Source organism: Rhinopithecus bieti, unplaced genomic scaffold (genome assembly GCF_001698545.2).
Source record: "Rhinopithecus bieti isolate Rb0 unplaced genomic scaffold, ASM169854v2 scaffold_21201, whole genome shotgun sequence".
Classification (NCBI taxonomy): domain Eukaryota; kingdom Metazoa; phylum Chordata; class Mammalia; order Primates; family Cercopithecidae; genus Rhinopithecus; species Rhinopithecus bieti.
This window is the reverse complement of record NW_016810610.1, coordinates 642,156-665,742: the sequence shown is the minus strand read 5'-3', so window position 1 is coordinate 665,742 and position 23,587 is coordinate 642,156.

Below are 23,587 nucleotides of genomic sequence, written 5' to 3'. Positions count from 1 at the left end.
TTGGACACCACGATAGGCACAAAAACTAAAGCAATCTCTCTAAAATTCAGTGCAATGCCAAAGCAGAAAATGTTAAGAAAATGTATCCATATCTTCCAAAGGAAGTTATGTAAGATATTTTCATCACATAGACAACTTCAATAGAGAAAATCATAACAAAAAAATTTGAAATTTGATGATATATCTTGTTTTATGTGCAGAAGACTACAGTGCCAGGACAGAGTAGTGAAGTGGGAGTATGGATCAAATTACTTGTGAATACATTTCACCAGGTTAATTCCCAAGACAAATAGGCAACAGGTCAGGTTTATGCTGAAACCTCTACTACAAGACAGTCATCATTCTTACCCTAAAGAACTGGATCCTTTGAAAAATCACCAAGTCAAACTCATATCTTTAAACCTCAATCTCAAGTGCAAGAAAGACTACAGTCCTTCTTGATGACAATCTCAGAATCTGACAACCATGCAAGAAGAATCTGTTGAGTATCTGCTGTGTAGAAAACCGTAAGATATAAGTAGAGAAGGAGAAGGGAAAACTACATACAAATCAGTACAGCAAAGGCCAGGAGTTGGGAAGACTTTGGGAGTTCAACTGATTCAGGCACAAGTCCTCTTTTTAGGACAGACTTTGTAGCATTCCTTTACGAGGTTCATTTTATCATCCAACTTACATCAACAACATTGAATTAGCAGGAGCAGTACCAGCTCAGTCATTAGCTGACTGTCAAAGTTTTGTGGAATACCCTTATCAGTAAATAAATCCTAAACTACAAGTTATTCTCACTATTGTCTGCTGGCAATGATGATACCAAACTTGACCCTGAGAAACAAATTAATGCACAGTGCACATGCTGGAAGCACAAACAATAAATAAGTATAAATTCCAGCACCAAAGTTTTTCCCTAGAGGCAGATGCCAGGTATGATTTAAGTGTATGAAGGAGGAGAGAGAACTACACATTTCTCTCTCTCCACACCAATGTAACGAAGCCTGAGGCTAAAGACGTCCACAGCAACTGGTGAATTATAATCTGTGGAAGCAGGGTTATAAGAGATAACCTTTCAGGGCAATATTTTCCTAAAAGCTGAGAACTTGTTTTGTTATTTTGTTACATCCCCAAGGGGTTTCATAATCCTAATTCTCATTTCTTATAATGAGAATGGCCTGCTACTGTGATTCATTATGTTTCAGTTTTCTTCTGCTTTAAAAAAAAAAGAAAAATTAAGCCCTGCCCAGTCCTATAGAAAACCAAAACAACCTCTCCTGAAACTTCCAGGGAGCCTTGAGGGCATCATTAATATACTTTCAGGCATACAGAATGGTGTATTATAGACCAGCACTGTCAATGGAAATAGAATGTGACACATAAATGTAATTTAAATTTTTCTAGTAACCACATTAAAAAAGGTAAAAGGAAATAGGTAAAATTAATTTTAAGATTTTTATTTAACCTAATATATCAAAAATACTATCATCTCAAATGTTCTGAATGACCACATGTGGTGAATGACTACCATACGTACAATGCAATTAGAGACCATCATATCTCAAAGTTCTCCAGTAAGGATTCAGTTTTTTGTTGTTGTTGCTATTGATGCAGTCTTGCACTGTCACCCAAGATGGAGTGCAGTGGTGCGATCCTGGCTCACTGCAATCTCCGCCTCCCAGGTTCAAGTGATTCTCCAGCCTCAGCCTCCCAAGTAGCCGGGACTACAGGCACACGCCACCACATCCAACTAATTTTTAAATTTTTAGTAGAGACGAGGTTTCACCATGTTGACTAGGCTGGTCTCAAATTCCTGACCTCAAGTGATCTGACTCCCAAAGTGCTGGGATTACAGGCGTGAGTCCCCACACCTGGCCCAGTTTTGTTTTAATGACAAATTTGCTAAACCATCAATCCCACTGTCCCTGGCTTCCTGAGTACTACTCATAAAAAACTAATTACCGGCTGGGGCAGTGGCTCACACTTATAATCCCAGCACTTTGGGAGGCCGAGGTGGGCATATCACTTGAGGCCAGGAGTTCAAGACCAGCCTGGCCAACATGGTGAAACACTGTCTCTACTAAAAATACAAAAATTAGCTGGGCATGGTGGCGGGTGCCTGTCATCCCAGCTACTCAGCAGGCTGAGGCAGGAGAATCACTTGAACACGGGAGGCAGAGGTTGCAGTGAGTGGAGATTGCACCATTGCACTCTAGCCTGGGCGACAAGAGCAAAACTCCATCTCAAAAACAAACAAACAACAAAACTAATTACCAACAGTTTTCAATTTTGTACTACACCTTTATGCTAACCGCTGTTTTTCAAAGTCTGTCCTGGTGGCAGGTCTTTTATTTGTTTACATGTGGTGCTGCAGGCAAAACAGGTGCAACTCAACGGTCTTGATGATGGAAAACCTTGTTAAAACCAACATTAGTCACTAAGGAAAAGAGTGTTTAAAAAAGGAGCCACCATGAGAACGATGGCAAGCGTGAAATGCATGCTGAGCTACCTTTAGACAAAGTGATCCAGCTTCTGGCACATTCCGAAATAAAACGACCTCAACAGGCACCATTCCCAGGCTGTAATTATGATGGCAACGCAGCTCCACCCTCTGAAGGCCATCACGAATCTCTTGGCCTAAGAAAAACAGCTGCTGTTTGCCTGAAAGAGCTTCCTCCAGTCCTCTCCAGGCTCCTTCTGCCACAGAAAAAGGGGAGTCCCGGTTCCCTCCTCCCTGCTTGGCAAGGAGCATGGAGGAAGGGACAGGGACCCTCCTTCCATGGGACCCCAAAACTACATGGGAATGGTAACTGGAGGTAGACATGACACCCATGAAAGTAAGTTGTGTATTTCTAGCAAAAGAAAGGCGCAAGAGGGGGTAGAGAGAAAAAATGGGGAGAAAAAGAAGACAACAAAAGGAAAGCAAATGAACTGAGTAATTGTAAAAGGAGCTGCTATTCTCCTTCTATATTTGGGGGATAAAAGCAAAGTTAAGAAAGAGGAAAGAAGAGCAGAGAAAATAACCAACTGAAATAATAAAATCTACGTATCCTAAAAGTCAATTGTAGGTGATAAAATCTGGGGTCAGTTTTTTAATGCTTGCTAAACTTTGCACAAAACTGCTCATGCTTAAGGTTCAGGGACCCCCTTCAAAGTCCTCATCTTTATTCACATGGCCATAGGTTTGTCAAATCTGTACCAAAAAGTGCTATTTTAATCACAATCTTTTCTTTTTTTATTTATTTATTTTACTTTATTTTTTATTATACTTTAAGTTCTAGGGTACATGTGCACAATGTGCAGGTTTGTTACATATGTATACTTGTGCCATGTTGGTGTGCTGCACCCATCACCTCGTCAGCACCCATCAACTTGTCATTTACATCAGGTGTAACTCCCAATGCCATCCCTTCCCCATCCCCCTTCCCCATAATAGGCCCCGGTGTGTGATGTTCCCCTTCCAGAGTCCAAGTGATCTCATTGTTCAATTCCCAACTATGAGTGAGAACATGCGGTGTTTGGTTTTCTGTTCTTGCGATAGTTTGTGGAGAATGATGGTTTCCAGCTTCATCCATGTCCCTACAAAGGACATGAACTCATCCTTTTTTATGGCTGCATAGTATTCCATGGTGTATATGTGCCACATTTTCTTAATTCAGTCTGTCACTGATGGACATTTGGGTTGATTCCAAGTCTTTGCTATTGTGAATAGTGCCGCAATAAACATATGTGTGCATGTGTCTTTATAGCAGCATGATTTATAATCCTTTGGGTATATACCCAGTAATGGGATGGCTGGGTCATATGGTACTTCTAGTTCTAGATCCTTGAGGAATCGCCATACTGTTTTCCATAATGGTTGAACTAGTTTACAATCCCACCAACAGTGTAAAAGTGTTCCTATTTCTCCACATCCTCTCCAGCACCTGTTGTTTCCTGACTTTTTAATGATTGCCATTCTAACTGGTGTGAGATGGTATCTCATTGTGGTTTTGATTTGCATTTCTCTGATGGCCAGTGATGATGAGCATTTTTTCATGTGTCTGTTGGCTGTATGAATGTCTTCTTTTGAGAAATGTCTGTTCATATCCTTTGCCCACTTTTTGATGGGGTTGTTTGTTTTTTTCTTGTATATTTGTTTGAGTTCTTTGTAGATTCTGGATATTAGCCCTTTGTCAGATGAGTAGATTGCAAAAATTTTCTCCCATTCTGTAGGTTGCCTGTTCACTCTGATGGTAGTTTCTTTTGCTGTGCAGAAGCTCTTTAGTTTAATTAGATCCCATTTGTCAATTTTGGCTTTTGCTGCCGTTGCTTTTGGTGTTTTAGACATGAAGTCCTTGCCCATGCCTATGTCCTGAATGGTACTACCTAGATTTTCTTCTAGGGTTTTTATGGTATTAGGTCTAACATTTAAGTCTCTAATCCATCTTGAATTAATCTTCGTATAAGGAGTAAGGAAAGGATCCAGTTTCAGCTTTCTACTTATGGCTAGCCAATTTTCCCAGCACCATTTATTAAATAGGGAATCCTTTCCCCATTTCTTGTTTCTCTCAGGTTTGTCAAAGATCAGATGGCTGTAGATGTGTGGTATTATTTCTGAGGACTCTGTTCTGTTCCATTGGTCTATATCTCTGTTTTGGTACCAGTACCATGCTGTTTTGGTTACTGTAGCCTTGTAGTATAGTTTGAAGTCAGGTAGCGTGACGCCTCCAGCTTTGTCCTTTTGACTTAGGATTGTCTTGGCAATGCGGGCTCTTTTTTGGTTCCATATGAACTTTAAAGCAGTTTTTTCCAATTCTGTGAAGAAACTCATTGGTAGCTTGATGGGGATGGCATTGAATCTATAAATAACCTTGGGGAGTATGGCCATTTTCACGATATTGATTCTTCCTATCCATGAGCATGGTATGTTCTTCCATTTGTTTGTGTCCTCTTTGATTTCACTGAGCAGTGGTTTGTAGTTCTCCTTGAAGAGGTCCTTTACATCCCTTGTAAGTTGGATTCCTAGGTATTTTATTCTCTTTGAAGCAATTGTGAATGGGCGTTCATTCATGATTTGGCTCTCTGTCTGTTACTGGTGTATAAGAATGCTTGTGTTAATCACAATCTTTTAAGATTACCATGCCTTTCCATTTTGACCTCCCCTCTCGCAGGTCAGCATTGGAATGGCACTGGTATTGGTACTTTTCAAGAAGAATCTTTTTTAAGAATTTGGCTAAGGGGAAGTTGATTAGGGCTATATTTAGTTTGAGGTTTCATGAACCATATGTATGGGTGTACGGTCACTTCCCTGCGTAGTTAAGTTACCGCTAACTATTACTGCAAATTGTGGAAATGATTTCCAGAAACTTTTACTATTTACTATGTGACTCATCTAGAGTCATGATATGGAAATGTAAGACCAGAAGCAATGCCATGATAGGAATGTGTTCCTTAGAACCCAACACTGGAGTTAGATAGGAATGTGTTCCTTAGCACCCAGCACTGGAGTTTGTTACGTAGTGGAAGAGAAACAAGGTTTGAATTGTACAAAGCAGAAAGCTGGTTTATAGAAAAATCTTCTAGCCATCAGACCTGTAATATTAGGAGCAGAGGATCCTGTTTTCATCAACCTAGAGTCAAAATGGAAGTTCTCTCCTGTCATAAATATGCTTAAAACAGTTATAATTATAATTGTACCTTATACATTTTTAATGGCCACTATGTGAAATGGAGATGATCAAAATTCCTATATTTATTGACCTAAAACTGTAGCAGTGAGTACATTTGTGTATGAGATTGTTTTATATAAACCAGCTACCAAAAATAAAAGATAAATTTCAATAAACTATGCTAGAGGAAAGATGAAAGGCTCTTTTCTCTACATAGAAAATACTACAAAGTTACTGTCATATGAAGAGGCAATCAAGGAATATGCTGTCAAAAATGTAGCAGGGAAAATATTATACAGGTACGTCAGAACATGTTTATTAATCAGCTGCTTGTTATTTTTCTGTATTTTATGATATTTAGGAATTACTACTTTTGAAATCTTGTCATTTGTTGTGAGTTTTTTCCCTCTCTAAATATTCACTTTGATATCTAACTTTGTGTTCATAATTTTTTATGCTTTTTCTAAACAGGGTTCTCAAACTTACATAAGCCACAGGGTCCATAAAACCTTGACTTCCCCCTAATCTGTGATAATAACTACATATACCACCACCCCCACCATGTGCACACGTGTACACACACATATTTACTTGGCCAAGAGTTGTCATGCAACTAAAATCTCCTGTTCTCTGATATAAATGGTTACTCAGGTCAAAGATTTCCACTGGACTTCCTATCCACTTCTTTTACAGCTCAACTGCCCAACAGATCCAGAGTTAGAGTGACTCAGTAGGGCTTTGGCAACTATCGGAATTGTATTACAATGCAATCTTCACCAACCTCGGCAACATGGTGAAATCCCATTGTATTAGTCTGTTCTCACACTGCTCATAAAGACATACCCAAGACTGGGTAATTTATAAAGGAAACAGGTTTAATTGACTCACAGTTCCATGTGGCTGGGGAAGCCTCACAATCATGGCAGAAGAGCAAGGGATGTCCTACATAGTGGCAGGCAAAACAGAATGAGAGACAAGCGGAAGGGGAAACCCCTTATAAAACCATCAGACCTCATGAGACTTATTCACTACCACAAGAACAGTATGGGGAAACCCGTCCCATGATTAAATTATCTCCCACCAGGTCCCTCACACAACATGTGCAAATTATGGGAGCTACAATTTAAGATGAGATTTGGGTGGGGACACAGCCAAACCATATCACCCATCTCTACCAAAAACACAAAAATTAAACGGGCTTGGTTGCTTGCACTTGTAGTCCCAGCTACTTGGGAGCTGAGGTGGGAGGATTGCTTGAGCCCAGGAATTCAAGGCTGCAGTGAGCCATGATCATGCTACTGCACTCCAGCCTGGGCGACAGAGCCCACTGTCTCTCAAAAAATAAATAAAAACAAAATAACGCAATCTTCACAGAACACACTTTGGCTTTCCAGAAAGAAACACAAGCGACCATATTTGCACACTAAGTATTTGTGTCCCATTATATCAGTAGAAAAGGCAAGGCTTTGGAGCATTTGCTTATCCCTCACACATTCCAAAATCCTAAAGACATCTGATGGGTCCCACTTGAAGATGACCTATAAGCTCATGCCAGTCTATGTGTGGGCCTAAGAAGGCCACTCCATGACTGAGACAATGTTCAGGATATTCTTACTCTTTTGAAGACTTTGTTGTCCCTGTATGTCTTCTGTTTCTGTCTGAGGATCTATGTTTTCCCACATCAATCACAAGAACAAAAGCAGCAAAAGTCATCTTGTTTCTGCTTGTTACACGCAAGGAAAGGAATGGCTTCTGCTTTCCAGGCTCCCATTAGAAATTCAATTTCACTGGGGGGTTGCATCAATTTCTTTCGCTGTTTGTCTGCAGTCATCCCACTTCAACTTACCATTAGACCTCCTGTTGCTATACAATGACTTCTATAGGGTATTAGGTATGTCTCAGAACTTCTTCCTCCACAACCTTCCCTTGTCTTTTGATGTTCAGTTTCCATGGTGACAGTGTTAAGACCATTGAGAAGCCAAGTATAAAGCTTATGATAGACCCAAATCACACAGTCACAGACACCACTCTAACACCAGGCATGCCAGCCCCCATGCTAGACCTGCATATCAGCCAAGGTCTTGGCAGGTGACAGATGTTACAATCAAACTAGAGAATTTGAAAAAGGTTTAACAAAGGGGATATTTACAAAAGTGTGGTCAGGGTTCAGGTAAACCCACAAGGGGCATGCACTACCCTAAGCCAGCAACAGTGGGGAGCTGTTGCTTACCCCTAGGCCTAAAGAGGCAAGGGGTGGAGTCGATGCTAGAACCTGAAGTGAGTAGTTGAGTGGAGAGGGAGGGGGCTTGTCAGGACCTGTGGCCTTTCATAGACAGACAACCAATGGTGACCTAGTAGAGAAGGAGTCCAGGGAATAAACATCCCAACCACATTCTCCTCCCACCCTCAGATATCCTGCTAAGTGCCCCCACATAAACTGGACCCAACTTGAAGCAGAAGTCAAGGGAGCCATTGCTGTAGCCATCGGGGTTAGTCTCTGGGAGCACAGCAGGGCAAAGGGTGGAGAGAGGAATCGGAGGAGCATGTGGAAAATATTCAGCATATCCTGCCTGTAGTTCTCCAGGGTGACAGGGAAAACGTTTTCATTACAAAGTACATTAATGGCTGGGCTCGATGGCTCACACCTGTAATCCCAGCACTTTGGGAGGCCGAGGTGGTTGGATCATTTGAGGTCTGGAGTTCAAGACCAGTCTGGCCAACATGGTGAAACCTCATCGCTACTGAAAGTACAAAAATCAGCCAGACGTGGTGATGGGCGCCTGTAATCCCAGCTACTCGTGAGGCTGAGGCAGAAGAATCACTTGAACCTGGGAGGCAGAGGCTGCAATAAGCTAAGATCGCGCCACTGCACTCCAGCCTGGGTGACAGAGCGAGACTACGTCTCAAAAAAAAAAAAAAGTACATGAATGATATAATTAAAAACCATAGTAGTTCCTTCATAAGACCTAAAAATTACAATATAGAGATAAAAGATGGTTTTCAAGTCAACATAATAAATGCATAAGAAGAAATTTAGGAACAAAAAAGACAACAGCCTATTATGGGCTATCCTCAGTTAGATTAGCTGTATTTACCCAAGGTCACCTGCTATTTACCCAGCTCCCCGAAGCCATGCTGGCTTTCTTGGTTTGGCTTGCCACTTCGTTGTCACCATATTGTGAGATATGCCTGTTAAGTGGATGGAAGAATTAGATGACACTCTGAGGCTACTAGTGAAAACTTTCAGTGGTATGTAGAACAACCCTGGTACAAAATGATCTATGACATGAGAATATTTGGGGTTTTTTCGAGTAATGTTGAACCTGTTCAGCAAAACTGTCAATGATTTTCTATAATTACTTCTTATTGATAACAAATAAAACCGTAGGGCAATGGATTGCCCCCACTTTTAGCTCCATCCATTAATGAAACACACATCTTCATGGCCAGGCACAGTGGCTCACACATGTAGTACCAAGACGGGAGGATCCCTTGAGCCCAGGAGTTCAAAGTTGCAGTAGCTGTGATCACACTACTGCACTCCAGCCTGACAGACAGATCAAGACCCTGTCTCTCAAAGAAAGAATATACATATTCTTGCCCAGTTATTTCTATAGCACAGCTGGGCAGAATATCTTGATATGTGGTTCATGATTTAATAAGGAAGAGAGGAGCAGCTAAAGAGACGTTATCCTGGTATGAGAAAATGCCTGGGAAGAAGGAAGTCAATTGCTACAGTATTGTCCTCTTCCTAGGGCACATGGGTTACTTACCAAGGACAGCAGAAGAGCAGGAGCAGGAGTGAGGACTTTGCTCTGGAACCAGGATAAATGGAATGGCCAAGATCCCACTATTCATAAAATCCTTGCATTCAAGGGGAGTTATGTCCCTAAGAGACAGTGGAGCTGCAGCAGCAAATAGCATAGTTTTTAAGTTCACAATAGTAAGATCCAACAATAAACTAAACAACCCAGAGAAATCAAAACCAAGTGCAAGATGAAGAGAAAGGGAAAATCAAAAACAGGGATAGTCCAGAAGCTATCCCTCAGCGTTTTTCTTACCCAGTGAGGGGAATAAAAAGGCATCTAACCTCCCATTTCCTACCACTGGTATTTACTTAGAGAAAACATAACATTTTCATTTGTGTTGGTCTTTTTTTAGTAACACTAAAGAACTTTCAGGGAGTTACGGGCTGCTCCCCATTTCAATCAGCCAATTTCATTCAGTAGGATTGGTTCCCATCAGAAGGCAGCCTTAAAGAACACTTCACTCCTTTCAGTTACAGAATAATAAAAACAGTGAGGAATTCACATAGAGTCACAGACACCACTCTAACACCAGGCGTGCTTGCAATAGTAACGCAAACAATAGTAAGAGCTAAATATCACAGTTGCAAAGAACATCGTGCTTCCTTACTCAAAAAATTTACACAACAGATTGAATGGCAACGAAGGGGAAACGAAGTGAGACAAAAACGGGAAGCTGACTCCAACCCTATGTGTGTGAACTGCATTCTGTACTGGGAAGGTGTTGAATTCACAGGGTCTACACACCAACTTGCAAATCATCTCCCAGAAATACCTAGAGAGAAACAGCCATGAAAATAATCAGTCCTCACAAATATTTTACTTTGTAGAACATCCTTCCCAAAAGCACACTGTCTGAAGTGGGCCTTCTAGGTTGTTTAGCCTGGAATTGAATGCCTTCTCTTCCTGTTTATTAATCACAAAGCTGGAACTGGTTTTTTAATTGACTTCATTTAGATCATGAAATCATCCATTGGGGACCTCAGGCTGAACATTTCATTTTACAGATGAGAAAACTAAAGTTCACGGAGGTTAAGTGACTTGCTACAGATCAGGCAGCTAATCAAATTGAGAGCAGAGCGCAGGTCTATGGACAGGGAGTGTAGAGCTTTTTCAACCATGGCACTTCTGGGTCGCCAGCCAAACACAGCCGTTTAAAAAGAGACTGTCAACAAGCAGCACTGAAAGAAGCCAGTGATCCTGACATCTTAAGTTGAAAGCCGCACTTGAGAAAGATTTGGGAACTCTGGACATGTGATGTCATTGTGACTGAGGTTACCAACAGATTCCCACATCACAGCTGGATGTGTCCAATATCCATGGGCTAGCAATGCTGTGCTGTTCTTCAGCCTGTAACCCGAGCAGGCAAACTCCACAGAGGAATGCAAATGCCCATCTGTTTACCTTGGGATGATACAGATGCTCAGAGGAGTTGACTTGGCTTGGTTTCAAGCAGGCTGCACAGAAGTCAATAGCAGATTATGGTATACAATCCACAGACTCAGAAAACTAAGAGAAAGCCTTTAGAAGACAATTATGCAGTTGCTGCAATAAGAAGTAAATAAATTGACCCTACATATATTCTTACATCTAGATGAGGGATTGTTATTTTTTTTAAAAAATCAACTTCTGATTATCCCTCTCTGTCTCCCTTCTTCTCTCCCTTGCCCATTCCATCTCCCTATTATGCCATGAAGGCAAGAGTGACTCCAATCAGGAAGGCAAGAGTGATTCCAATCATGAAGGCAAGAGTGACTCCAATGTCAACTTCTAAGCACTCTCAAAGAAAGAGAGAAGGAAAGAAAAATAAAAGGAAGAAAAGAAAAACCCCCAAATTAAAGCAGAAAGTACATCTAAAATTTCAATACGTTGAAAAGTTACTCATATTTAATATAATATTATCCTTAATAAACTCACTAATTTTCATGTAAGTACAGAGTTTCTTCTTTGATGCAGGGAAAAAAGGCAAAAAGATTTCCCAGATAGGCTAAGGGCCAAGGGAATTAGAAGAACGAGCCAAGAATGAAAATTCCAGTCATTTTAGTCGCTCTGCTTAGGGAATGTTACCCTTTCTTCCTAATTAGCTAGCCAAACACCATTAATTTTTACAAACACACTAAAGATCCGTATCCGAGCCCCTTCCTTCAATTCTTTCCAAGTAAAATCAGTTGCTAGAAAAGAACAAGCCTGGAAGTTTGGGAATCTTCTGCTCTTTCCCTAGTAAGAACCCATTTAGTAAAACCACACAAAAACAAATTACACTCCTTAAAAGACACGTATTTCCTAACAATGCCTCCTCCCTGATAAGTGATCCAGGCTAATGTTGCTGCTCAGATTACCCTCGCTTGGCACAGTGGGTAAAACTGCCTGGCTGCTCACACACAAAGTCAGGTCGCCAAGGAAAAGAAGGTGCACAGGGAACCAGCAAGCAGTTCAATGAGGTCAACAACGCTCTTCCTGACCTCAGCCCTCATCGTGAATTTTACTTTTCATAAGAAACATACAGTAATATATTTAATACACAGAGCACTTGGCTATTGAAAGTTAAAAATTGAAGTACATATATCTAAGAAAAGTTTCTTCTGAACACCAATTTTCATTTTCAATCAAAGACTATACTTCCATTTGCAAGAATTATTTCTTTTGCATAAGGAAAATGTTACTAGAAGTATACATGGAAATAAACCTTAAAAACTCAACATGTTATACACTGACCCTGACATTCGTCCTAAGAGTTAGGGACACAGGTCAGCGCAATCAGATTCCACTAGGCCATCACAGGGATCCAGGTCACAGAAATTCTGTCCGTCCCTACCTTCTCCTGCTATTTGCCAACCCAAACAATCAAGGGTTTCCATAAAATGATACTGTGAGAATAGGGAAGGAAATCTCTCTAGCATTCTGAGAAACGCACTTTCCACCCATCCCAAGAGTTGACATTATATGTCTCAGACAATGATCTGGGTCCTCCAGGCCAGGGAGGACTATCCAATAAGAAGTGGAGAAAATACAGAAGCTTTTGTCATCAGCTGGGATGTTCCTCCATGTAAGGAAAATTCTATCTTTTGTGGCCAGTGTTTCTGCCACTCTGGTTGCCACTCTTCTGCTATGTTAGCTAAGTAAGGTAGATAAATGCATGCAAGGTATAAGGGTTTTTCACAGTTAGTGTTCTCAAATCGGTAAAGAGAAACACACACACACACACACACACACACACACACACACACACCCCTCCCCACAGCCTCAAAGAGAAAAAAAGAAAACGGGTACCAAGGTAAAACTTTTCCTCTGATTTGTCTTATGTGGGGACTACTATCTCCTGAACTTACAAGGGATGTTTTCTTAAGGGTAGTAAGTTTTCTTCCACTTGATGTACCTCATCTGAACACACATGCTAACTGACACATGCTAACCGTTAAGATCAGTACACTTTTCAAGTTAGAATTATCTGGTCTAAATGATACCACCCAAGATCTGGGAATCCGAGGCAAAAGTGAGTCCTTTAAAACTTTAAGAACAAATAACACACTACCTGAGAGGTTTCATGCAGGTCTTCAATATTGAGTTCATGCTAGCTGCTTCTGCAGATGCCAATTATGTATAAATCTTACTATAATTGCTTGCACTGCCTGGAACTGTTATTAAAAAAAAAAAAAAAGCGCAAGAGCAGAAAAATATAGGTGAAACAGTGAGCTCTATGAATGAGAGCTGCCACATGAACACAGAGCTGACAAGGAAGTTATATTTACCATAAAGCCAAGTGTACATGTGTGCCAAATTTCTGCTCAGCTCATTGCTCTAAGTCCATCCCACGGATGCCAAAGCATCACGGTATCGCATTCATTCATTCCTTCAACCAATGTCTACTGAGCCCCTCGTACTGCCTGGGGCTGGGGAATATACAGCAAATAAGACAGGCCCCTTCTGTGAATGATTCGCCAGTGAAGTAATTTTACCATTATCATTTGTTAGGAGCAAGTGAACTGCTCTGTGCTGATGTCTTTTCTTCTACTCATAGGAAGAAATTCTGAGAATCTCAGCTGGAAGGAAAGTCTGTGGACTTAGGAAATATTTCAGCATTATAATAAATTACTTGGTGGTCATTCCTGTCTAGCACCCAAATACAAAAACAATAAGACTGGAATCACGTAGGGAGAGCACTGGACTAATCTGTCAGCTAGGATACTTCAATTGCAGCACTTTTGACATTTGGGGCCAGATAATGTCTTGTTTTGGGGGGCTATCATGCGCACTGTAGGGTGTTCAGCAACATCCCTGGCCTCTACCTAGTAGATGCCAGTAGTACCCCTCTCCCAGTTGTGATAAAAGCATCTTCAGACATTGTCAAATGTCCCCTGAGGGGACAAAACTGCCTCCAAATAAGTAAATAGGTGAAATTACTCATTGAAATAGATGATCGGCGGGGCACGGTGGCACATGCCTGTAATCCCAGCACTTTGGGAGGCTGAAGTGGGTGGATCAGTTGAGCCCAGGAGTTCAAGATCAGCCTCGGTAACATGGCAAAACCCTGTCTCTACAAAAAATAAAAAAATAGCCAGGTGTGGTGGTGCACACCTATAGTCCCAGACTCAAGAGTCTGAGGTGGGAGGATCGCTTAAGCTTGGGAGGTTGACGCTGCCGTCAGCCATGTTGCATCATGGCACTCCAGCCTGGGTGACAGAGCAAAACCCTGTCAAAAGGAGATGAGAGGATAGAAGGGGAGGGGAGGGGGAAAGAGAGAAAGAGAGAAAGAAAGGAAAGAAAAAAAGAAGGAAGGAAGAGAAGGAAGGAAGGAAGAAGGAAGGAAGGAAGGAAGAAAGGAAGGAAAGGAAAGAGGGAGGGACGGGAGGGAGGAAGGGAGGGAGGAGGAAGGAAGGAAGGAAAGAAAAAAGAAAGAAAGAAAAGAAAGAAAGAAAGAAAGAAAGAAAAGAAAGAAAGAAAGAAAGAAAGAAAGAAAGAAAGAGGAGAAAGAAAGAGAGAGAGAGAGAAAAGAAAAGAAAGAAAGAAAGAAATGCCACTAATGTCTCTTTAAGCTAGGATTTTGTAATATTAAAAACGGCAGGTAACCAACTAGACTGTGGAGAAATAAGTATGTAGAGTGTCCCTTCAAATAAAACCTCCAAATTATCAGCAGCCAGCCCCAAAGAGTTAAGTGATTTACTGCTCTCTCCATAGCACCCCCAACACACACACGTTTTCTCTACTGTATAGTAGTAAGCCCAATACATAAACACCTTCCTAATCACCTGCTGTATATTCTAAAAAGAATCATATGTAGTTCCATTTTGCTCAAAAATTTTCCTTCTTCAAAAAGTATTGGTAATGAGGACAAAGAATAGAGCACTCGCTCCTGATTCAGGCGGGGTGATTAATTACCTCTGTAGAACAGCACTGCAGCAGCTGTGTCTGCCAAGTGTCCCTGGGACCCATAATTAACCCAGAAGGTCTTCCGGGGGGAATCAGACTAGAAGCCAAAGGAATATAATTAAACCCCTTGCAGTTTTAAAGGTGCTCAAGTCCTAGATTCTTAAACAAATTCATTTTTTGCATTGAACCAACAATGCTCTCATTTTTGCCCAAGACTTTCCAAATAATCTGGCTTTGCATCACTCAATATTAATTTAATATAAATTCCACAACAACAACAAAAAGAAAGGTGCAGAAGAATATGTATGGTTGCTTTTTTGTAGGAAATGAACAAGATAAATATGTGTACACATGCGGGAAAAGTTACTAGAAGGAAACCAAAGAAACTATTAACAGTGGCTACCTCCAGGAGTGTAAGTGGGGCTATAGTCAGAGGATGCCCTCATTGAAGAGTCTTTTATGCAGTTTGATTTTGTCTATGTATGTATGTTATTGTATTATGACCAACCATCATGGGGTAAACCTGGCAAGAATGGCCTGGGTTACAATGAAAAGTAGGGAGGATAATGTGAAGCCAATGGGTTAAAAAAGAAACCAACCAAACAAACAAACAAACAAAAAACGCCATTGATCTCCCTGTCTTAAATGATAGAATTTATATTGGCTATAGTTTCATAAGAGTCTGAAAATTAAATATCTAGGATTTCTCCGTAAAATGTGAAATAAGCATTTTTTGACTGCCTGCTATGGCCAAGATACTGTCCTGGGCAGTTTACACAGAGGATCTCAGCTGAATCTTGAACAGCCCTGAGAAGGAGGATCTCTATTCACCTACAAACTGAAGGACCTTGTCCAGGGTTACTTAGTTGTTTAAACAGCCACACAAAGGCTTGGGCTGGATGCCAAATCCTATCCTTACACTTCACCACATTTCCAGAGTGCTAGGTGAAAGTATGCTATCAAGATCACTGACCTCACCCTCTTCAGAACATTTGGGAAAGATTAGTGACCTTTGGATGGCTGGTGTCAGGCATACACTATACAGTTCTAGATACTGCAGTTATAAGGGCATCTCTCCCTATGCCCAGGTTTAGATGTCACGCGGCTGACTTTAGGAAACAGAAAGGCTGATGTCTGTGCTTTGCTGGATGATCCCAGCAGCTTTGTGCTGGGTGTTCTGGCTGAAGTCAGGCTCCCTGCTTTAGCATTCTGGTGGCCTCTGCGAACAATCCCGTCTTCCCAGGGCTAATTAAACATTTTCAGAATCTCCTCTCTTTAATCAAATATGCCTGTCTTTTCTTCCATTCCTTCAGAGTAATTCTCAATAATTTATCTTATAAAACTAAGCCATGAAGAAGTGTCTATAAGCACAAACAATCCAATTAACCTTTCTTAAGAAAGTTTTTTTTTTTTTTTTTAAGTTCCAGGGTACATGAGCAGGATGTACAGGTTTGTTACATAGCTAAATGTGTGCCACGGTGGTTTACTGCACTTATCAACCCATCACCTAGGTATTAAACCCAGCATGTATTAGCTATTTTCCTCATGCTTTCCCTTCCCTCACCCCATGACAGGCCCCAGTGTGTGTTGTTTCCCTCTCTGTGTCCCTGTGCTCTCATTGTTCAGCTCCCACTTATAAGTGAGAACATAAGTATTTGGTTTTCTGTTCCTGCGTCAGTTTGCTGAGGATAATGNAACAAAAAGAAAGGTGCAGAAGAATATGTATGGTTGCTTTTTTGTAGGAAATGAACAAGATAAATATGTGTACACATGCGGGAAAAGTTACTAGAAGGAAACCAAAGAAACTATTAACAGTGGCTACCTCCAGGAGTGTAAGTGGGGGCTATAGTCAGAGGATGCCCTCATTGAAGAGTCTTTTATGCAGTTTGATTTTTGTCTATGTATGTATGTTATTGTATTATGACCAACCATCATGGGGTAAACCTGGCAAGAATGGCCTGGGTTACAATGAAAAGTAGGGAGGATAATGTGAAGCCAATGGGTTAAAAAAGAAACCAACCAAACAAACAAACAAACAAAAAACGCCATTGATCTCCCTGTCTTAAATGATAGAATTTATATTGGCTATAGTTTCATAAGAGTCTGAAAATTAAATATCTAGGATTTCTCCGTAAAATGTGAAATAAGCATTTTTTGACTGCCTGCTATGGCCAAGATACTGTCCTGGGCAGTTTACACAGAGGATCTCAGCTGAATCTTGAACAGCCCTGAGAAGGAGGATCTCTATTCACCTACAAACTGAAGGACCTTGTCCAGGGTTACTTAGTTGTTTAAACAGCCACACAAAGGCTTGGGCTGGATGCCAAATCCTATCCTTACACTTCACCACATTTCCAGAGTGCTAGGTGAAAGTATGCTATCAAGATCACTGACCTCACCCTCTTCAGAACATTTGGGAAAGATTAGTGACCTTTGGATGGCTGGTGTCAGGCATACACTATACAGTTCTAGATACTGCAGTTATAAGGGCATCTCTCCCTATGCCCAGGTTTAGATGTCACGCGGCTGACTTTAGGAAACAGAAAGGCTGATGTCTGTGCTTTGCTGGATGATCCCAGCAGCTTTGTGCTGGGTGTTCTGGCTGAAGTCAGGCTCCCTGCTTTAGCATTCTGGTGGCCTCTGCGAACAATCCCGTCTTCCCAGGGCTAATTAAACATTTTCAGAATCTCCTCTCTTTAATCAAATATGCCTGTCTTTTCTTCCATTCCTTCAGAGTAATTCTCAATAATTTATCTTATAAAACTAAGCCATGAAGAAGTGTCTATAAGCACAAACAATCCAATTAACCTTTCTTAAGAAAGTTTTTTTTTTTTTTTTTAAGTTCCAGGGTACATGAGCAGGATGTACAGGTTTGTTACATAGCTAAATGTGTGCCACGGTGGTTTACTGCACTTATCAACCCATCACCTAGGTATTAAACCCAGCATGTATTAGCTATTTTTCCTCATGCTTTCCCTTCCCTCACCCCATGACAGGCCCCAGTGTGTGTTGTTTCCCTCTCTGTGTCCCTGTGCTCTCATTGTTCAGCTCCCACTTATAAGTGAGAACATAAGTATTTGGTTTTCTGTTCCTGCGTCAGTTTGCTGAGGATAATGGCTTCCAGCTCTATCATTGTCCCTGCAAATGACATGATCTCGTTCCTTTTTATGGCTGCATAGTATTCCATGGTATATATGTACCACATTTTCTTTATCCAGTCTATCATTGATGGGCACTTGGATTGATTCCATGTCTTTGCTATTGTAGATAGCGTTGCTATGAACATATATGTACATGTATCTTTATAACAGAATGATTTATATTCCTTTGGGTATGTATCTGGTAATGGGATTGTTGGGTCAAATGATATTTCTGGTTCTAGGTCTTTGAGGAATCACCACACTGTCTTCCACAATGGTTGAACTAATTTACATTCCCACCAACAGTGTAAAAGTGTTCCTATTTCTTGGCAGCCTCACCAGCATCTGTTGAAGAAACATATTTTCACAGGACTCCTAGGAGATCCACAGGCTACTTTGGCCAACGAGAAAATGCAGAGAGAGATCTTTGGGAAGGAATAACTTCTAGTGTCCTTTGAATCATAATCCTGAAACCTCCTTGTTGGCGTTTTTTAGCCAGGATCAACTATAGGAGTAACAAGACAGGGAAAAATGCATTGAAATAAAAAAACAGCAAGCATAAAAACAATCTTAAACAACAGAAGACAACCAAACCTGGTTTCTGCACAACATGAACCACCAAACACGGTCCTTATGTTCAATGTCAGACATTTGCCTGCCACTTACCTTCAATCTTCACCACTCCAGCTGTGCAAATAAACAAGCAAGAATAACTAATGGTGTCTAAATAAAGAAGTTATTCCCAGCAGTGGCTTTGAACCAAACCCAGAAGGTCTGAGACCCCAGTCCCTACTTTGCTCTCAAAGATCCTGGGCCAGGGTCAGCACACCTGGTAAATTTGGCTAACATCAAATGTCACTGAATACTACACAAACGCCTGACCTAGAAACTAGTTGGCACTTGTGCTCAGTTGAGATAAGGAGGGCTGCCACACTGTTTATTAATAGATAGAGCAGCTTTTCAGAATCTGGTTTGGTGGCACTGAAGGATTAACTGTGTTTTTTTCCCAAGCACGTTACTGGCATGATCCCTTTGGGGGCAGCTTCTTTAGTTAGCAGTAACTCCCTGACAGGTGAGCTTCACCTCTGGGAGTGGAGGCAGCACAAGGAAATCTTGGCCTCAGGAATAAGTCCTTTCACAGCTCCTGGGTGATGGCTTATGGACTCAGCCTGGCCACAGGGCCCCAATGAGCATGTATGTCTAAGGAGGTACCCAGGTGACTGCTCCCTGCTGTTTCCAGACATATCAGTCTGGAAGGGCATCCTTGGTGAATGGCCAAGCAGTCCTGAGAATAGCTAAATGCCCTGAGCAGATAATGTTTGTTTGTTTTTTTGAGACAGAGTCTCCCTCTGTCGCCTAGGCTAGAGTGCAGTGGCACGATCTCAGCTCACTGCAACCTCTGCCTCCCAGGTTCAAATGATTCTCCTGCCTCAGTCTCCTGAGTAGCTGGGATTACAGGCATGCACTGCCACGTCTGGCTAATTTTCATATTTTTAGTAGAGATGGGGTTTCACCATGTTGGCCCTTGAACTCCTGGTCTTGAACTCCTGACCTCAGGTAATCCACATGCCTTGGCCTCCCAAAGTGCTGGGATTACAGGAATGAGCTACCACGCCCGGCCAAGCAGATAATTTTTAAGCCTTATAATCAAAGTTCCGTGTTGGATTAGTCTGTTCTTGCACTGCTGTAAAGAAATACCTGAGAGGCTTTTTTGGGGCACCAGAGGGATTCCTATAAGCAAAGGCTTGGGGAAAAAGAAACATCAGGAAGACAAACTTTCTTCCTCACCTTGTCCCTTAAAATGTGTGCATGTATGTGTGTTTGCAGGTGTACGTGTAAATATGACATGGAAACTGGGTAAATGAAGACAATTTTACTTCCTAATTAAGGTTAATGGCTTGATTTAGAAGTTCAGATCTCTGGAATTTTATTTTAAAATGTGACTAGACATGTGATATAGTTTATAAGGAAAGTTTATAATGATAATTTATAATGAAAAGAGGTTTAATTGGCTCATGGTTCCACAGGTTTCCATAGGTTGTACAGGAAGCATGGCTGGGGAGGCCTCAGGAAACTTATAATTATGGTGGAAGGCAAAGGGGAAGCAGGCACGTTTTTCACATGGTCAGAGCAGGAGGAAGAGAAGGGGGAGGTGCTACACACTTTTAAACAACCAGATCTCCTGAGAACTCACTCACTATCATGAGAACAGCCAGAAAGAAATCTGCCCCCATGATCCAATCGAAATGAGATTTGGGTGGGAACACAAATCCAAACCATATCACATGTCTAGTCATATTTTAAAATAAAATGCTAGAGATGCAAACTTCTACATCAAGCCATTGTCTTCATTTACCCAGTTTCCATTTCATATTTACATATACACACACAAACACACATACATGCACACATTTAATATTATTATAATATAAATACACATACATGCACACACATAATAAACACACATACATGTACACATTTTAAGGGACAAGGTGAGGAAGAAAATTTGTTTTCCTGGTGTTTCTTTTTCCCCAAGCATTTGCTTATAGGAATCCCACTGGTGCCCAAAATAGTCACTCTAAGCAAGTAATGCTTTGTCCTTGCCTGGGCAGATGCAGAGCCATGAGTGCTGCTAGCTGGAGAGGCAGGAGGACTCAGTACCTGGATAGTTCTTTTCCCTTTTCCCCCTCTTTTCTGGTGAAATCCCATTTATGCTTCCAGACCAGCTCAATGACATTTTAGGCTAGATAATTTTTTACAAAACCCAGCTCAAGCTGAGCTACTCTATCCTTCTGTAATCATGGCTAGATGTGTATATAGCTCGATTACAGACTGAGCACATTGTACCGTAATGATTATTTACATGTCTGTTTCACCAGTAAACCAGGAATTCCTTCCCGAGCTATTGTTCCTCCAGCACCTAGCTCAGGGCACAGCCACAGAGCAGCACAACACATATCCGTTGAATAAATGAATCCATATCAGAGTGTGGATTTGCTTATTCAATCCTTTCTAAGTGCCTGACCAGATTTTGGTAAGGGAGAGAAACTGACAGAACCAAAGCACAGGAATACTCAGGGGAAGCCAGCTTAGGAGAGGACCAGAATCTCAGTGTGCAGTGGTCAGAGGACAGCTATGGGTACCGGGAGGGACATACTATGTTAGAGGAACATGCCCCTGTAAATATCCTCAGGTTATCTGAGAAAGAAATCTGTAATCTGGACAAAGTCTGGGCTCTTTGGAAATGGAATAAAGGGGCAGGGAAATGTTAATGGCTGAAAAGGGAATAAATAAAAGCATGGGCTACCGCCTTGGAGGACAAACTTAGGTGGGATTATACTGGGGGTGCTGAGCCAGGCCAGCATCAAACGGCTGAGGGAAAAGGGCAGAATGTACCTTGAACTTGACAAAACCTTGCAAAATGTCACCAACCTATTATTGGCTGACTCTTGCCCATCCTCCTCCTCTCCACCACCTAATACGCAGGCAGCTTTCACTGCGTTTGCAGCTTGCCTGACATGCCTACATTAACTGAGTGGAAATAATTTGTGGTTCAGTGGAAAAGTATCCCTTGTCTGCAAACAGCACACACTTGAGGGTTATCTGATTCTAGCCCTGTTCACTGTCTGTTAGCTCTTTTGTACCTCTTTATATTGTAGGTAACTAACTGATAAATATGCAGTCTTTGTCTTGCCTGGTAGAGACTCAATTATCTTTCCTCCTACCCTGTGGAAAAATCAGTTTGCCTCCATTTACATATTCATTTCAATATTGTGATCTAGAAATGTATGTTTTTCAATTCTCTTCTGAACTGGTTATAACATCTGCATGGCTCCTTCATTGGTGGAGTAAAATAAAATCTTTGGCGTGTTCATTCTGATATCTGCAGGAGAGTCATGATTTTACCTATTTATGAAAACTCTTTTAACAATTGTGATTGCCTCTACTACAAAATTTCGGTTGCTTTATTAAAAAGAAGCTTCCTTATTTTATATCTGGAAAGTGACTGATGATATTTACATTGCACATTCATTATGTTTGTGCAACAGAAAGAGCCTGTAACAAGAGAACCACAGAGGTCCTCAGTTCTGCCACTTACTCGGTGTTGGTCCTTGAGTAAGTTGCTTAATTTATTTGGGCCTCAGTTTCTCCATCTGTGAAATGTGGCCACTGCGAGGATCAAGAGATAATGTAGATGAAAGTACAAGCAAGACTACAAAGGCTCTCAAATGAGAGCTATCCTCACTGTCATTACCACCTTTATGGAAATAAGGAATTCCTGAAATTAGGTAAACTCAGTCTCTCCAGTTTCTGCCTAAGGCCATGAAACAGGCAAAGTTGTCTTTGGCAATGGACATTACCTTGCACAAGGCCTGCCCTGGGAGTCACCCTGTCTTGCCCAAACTGCTTTCTCCCTTATCCCATCTCCTTCCCCTCATTCCCTAGAGGCTCCACTGAAAGATATTTATGTTGTAATTAATTCTTTCAAGGCCTTCCAAAGTGAAGATGGTCCCACCCTAATAAAGGAGCAGGCCAGGAGAGCTCTGAGAAGTCCTGCCTTCCTCTCACGAGGACAGCAGGTACCTTTCACAAAGATTTCTCAAGGGCCAGGCCCTCAACCGGACTGTCCAGCCCCAAGGAGAGACTCAAAGAAGGCTATGAGGCCAGGGGACAGCTTGCGCAGTTTCTCCACGCGGGGGAAATAGGTGAGTTGGTTGCAGGGTGCTTCTTGACCACACCAGGCAGAGCCACCAGACGCCCAATGTCTGCCTTGCTTCAGGCAGTAAATAGGCCTGCTTATTCTCTCAGAGCCACGTGCAGTACATTAAATTAAAAGAATTAATTTAAACAAGTAAAATGATGTTTCTCTTTTCTCTTTTCTCCCTCCATCCCCAGCCACACAAAATAATTTAATACCATTTTAAAAGGGAAAGAAAAGCTTCCTCAACAAGCATCAGGCCCTCACTCCAAAACTAGCGTTTAAGAATGTATTTTTAAAACTTCCAATTTTAAAATTGATCAATATCCCTCCAAATTTAAAGAGCACATAATTTGTGAACTAACAAATTCCACAACTAGCAACTTACCTGGTGGATATACCAGCAGAAACGGGCCAAAGATGTATGTACAAGGATGTTTCCTACAGCACAGTTTGTAAACACCAAAACCAAACAAGAAACAGAGACCAAGACATAATCCTAGAAACACTGAAATATCCATTAGCAGGAAATGTGGAGCTGGTTTTCATAAAATGTAGACCATCTATACAATAAATTCGTATTTATTAACAAGGACCCAGCATACCTGTATGTGCTAATGTGAGAAAACCCCGAGGGAGATTATAGAATTTAAAAAACAAAGCACAAAATGGTGTGTAGAGTACGATCACTTTTGGGAAATGAAGTGTATTTCTTCTGGAAGAATCCAAGAGTACGAAGAAACTATTTTTGAGGAGATGCACTGGGAGTTAGGAAAGGAGGAAGTCTCTGCAAGAACCATTCAGATGGGAGCTATGTAGGTATCAAGTTAGTGCAAAAGTAATTGCAGCTTCTGCCATTGAATATACGTAATATGTATATAATATATATTATATAATATATAATTTATAATATATAATTTATAATATATATTATAT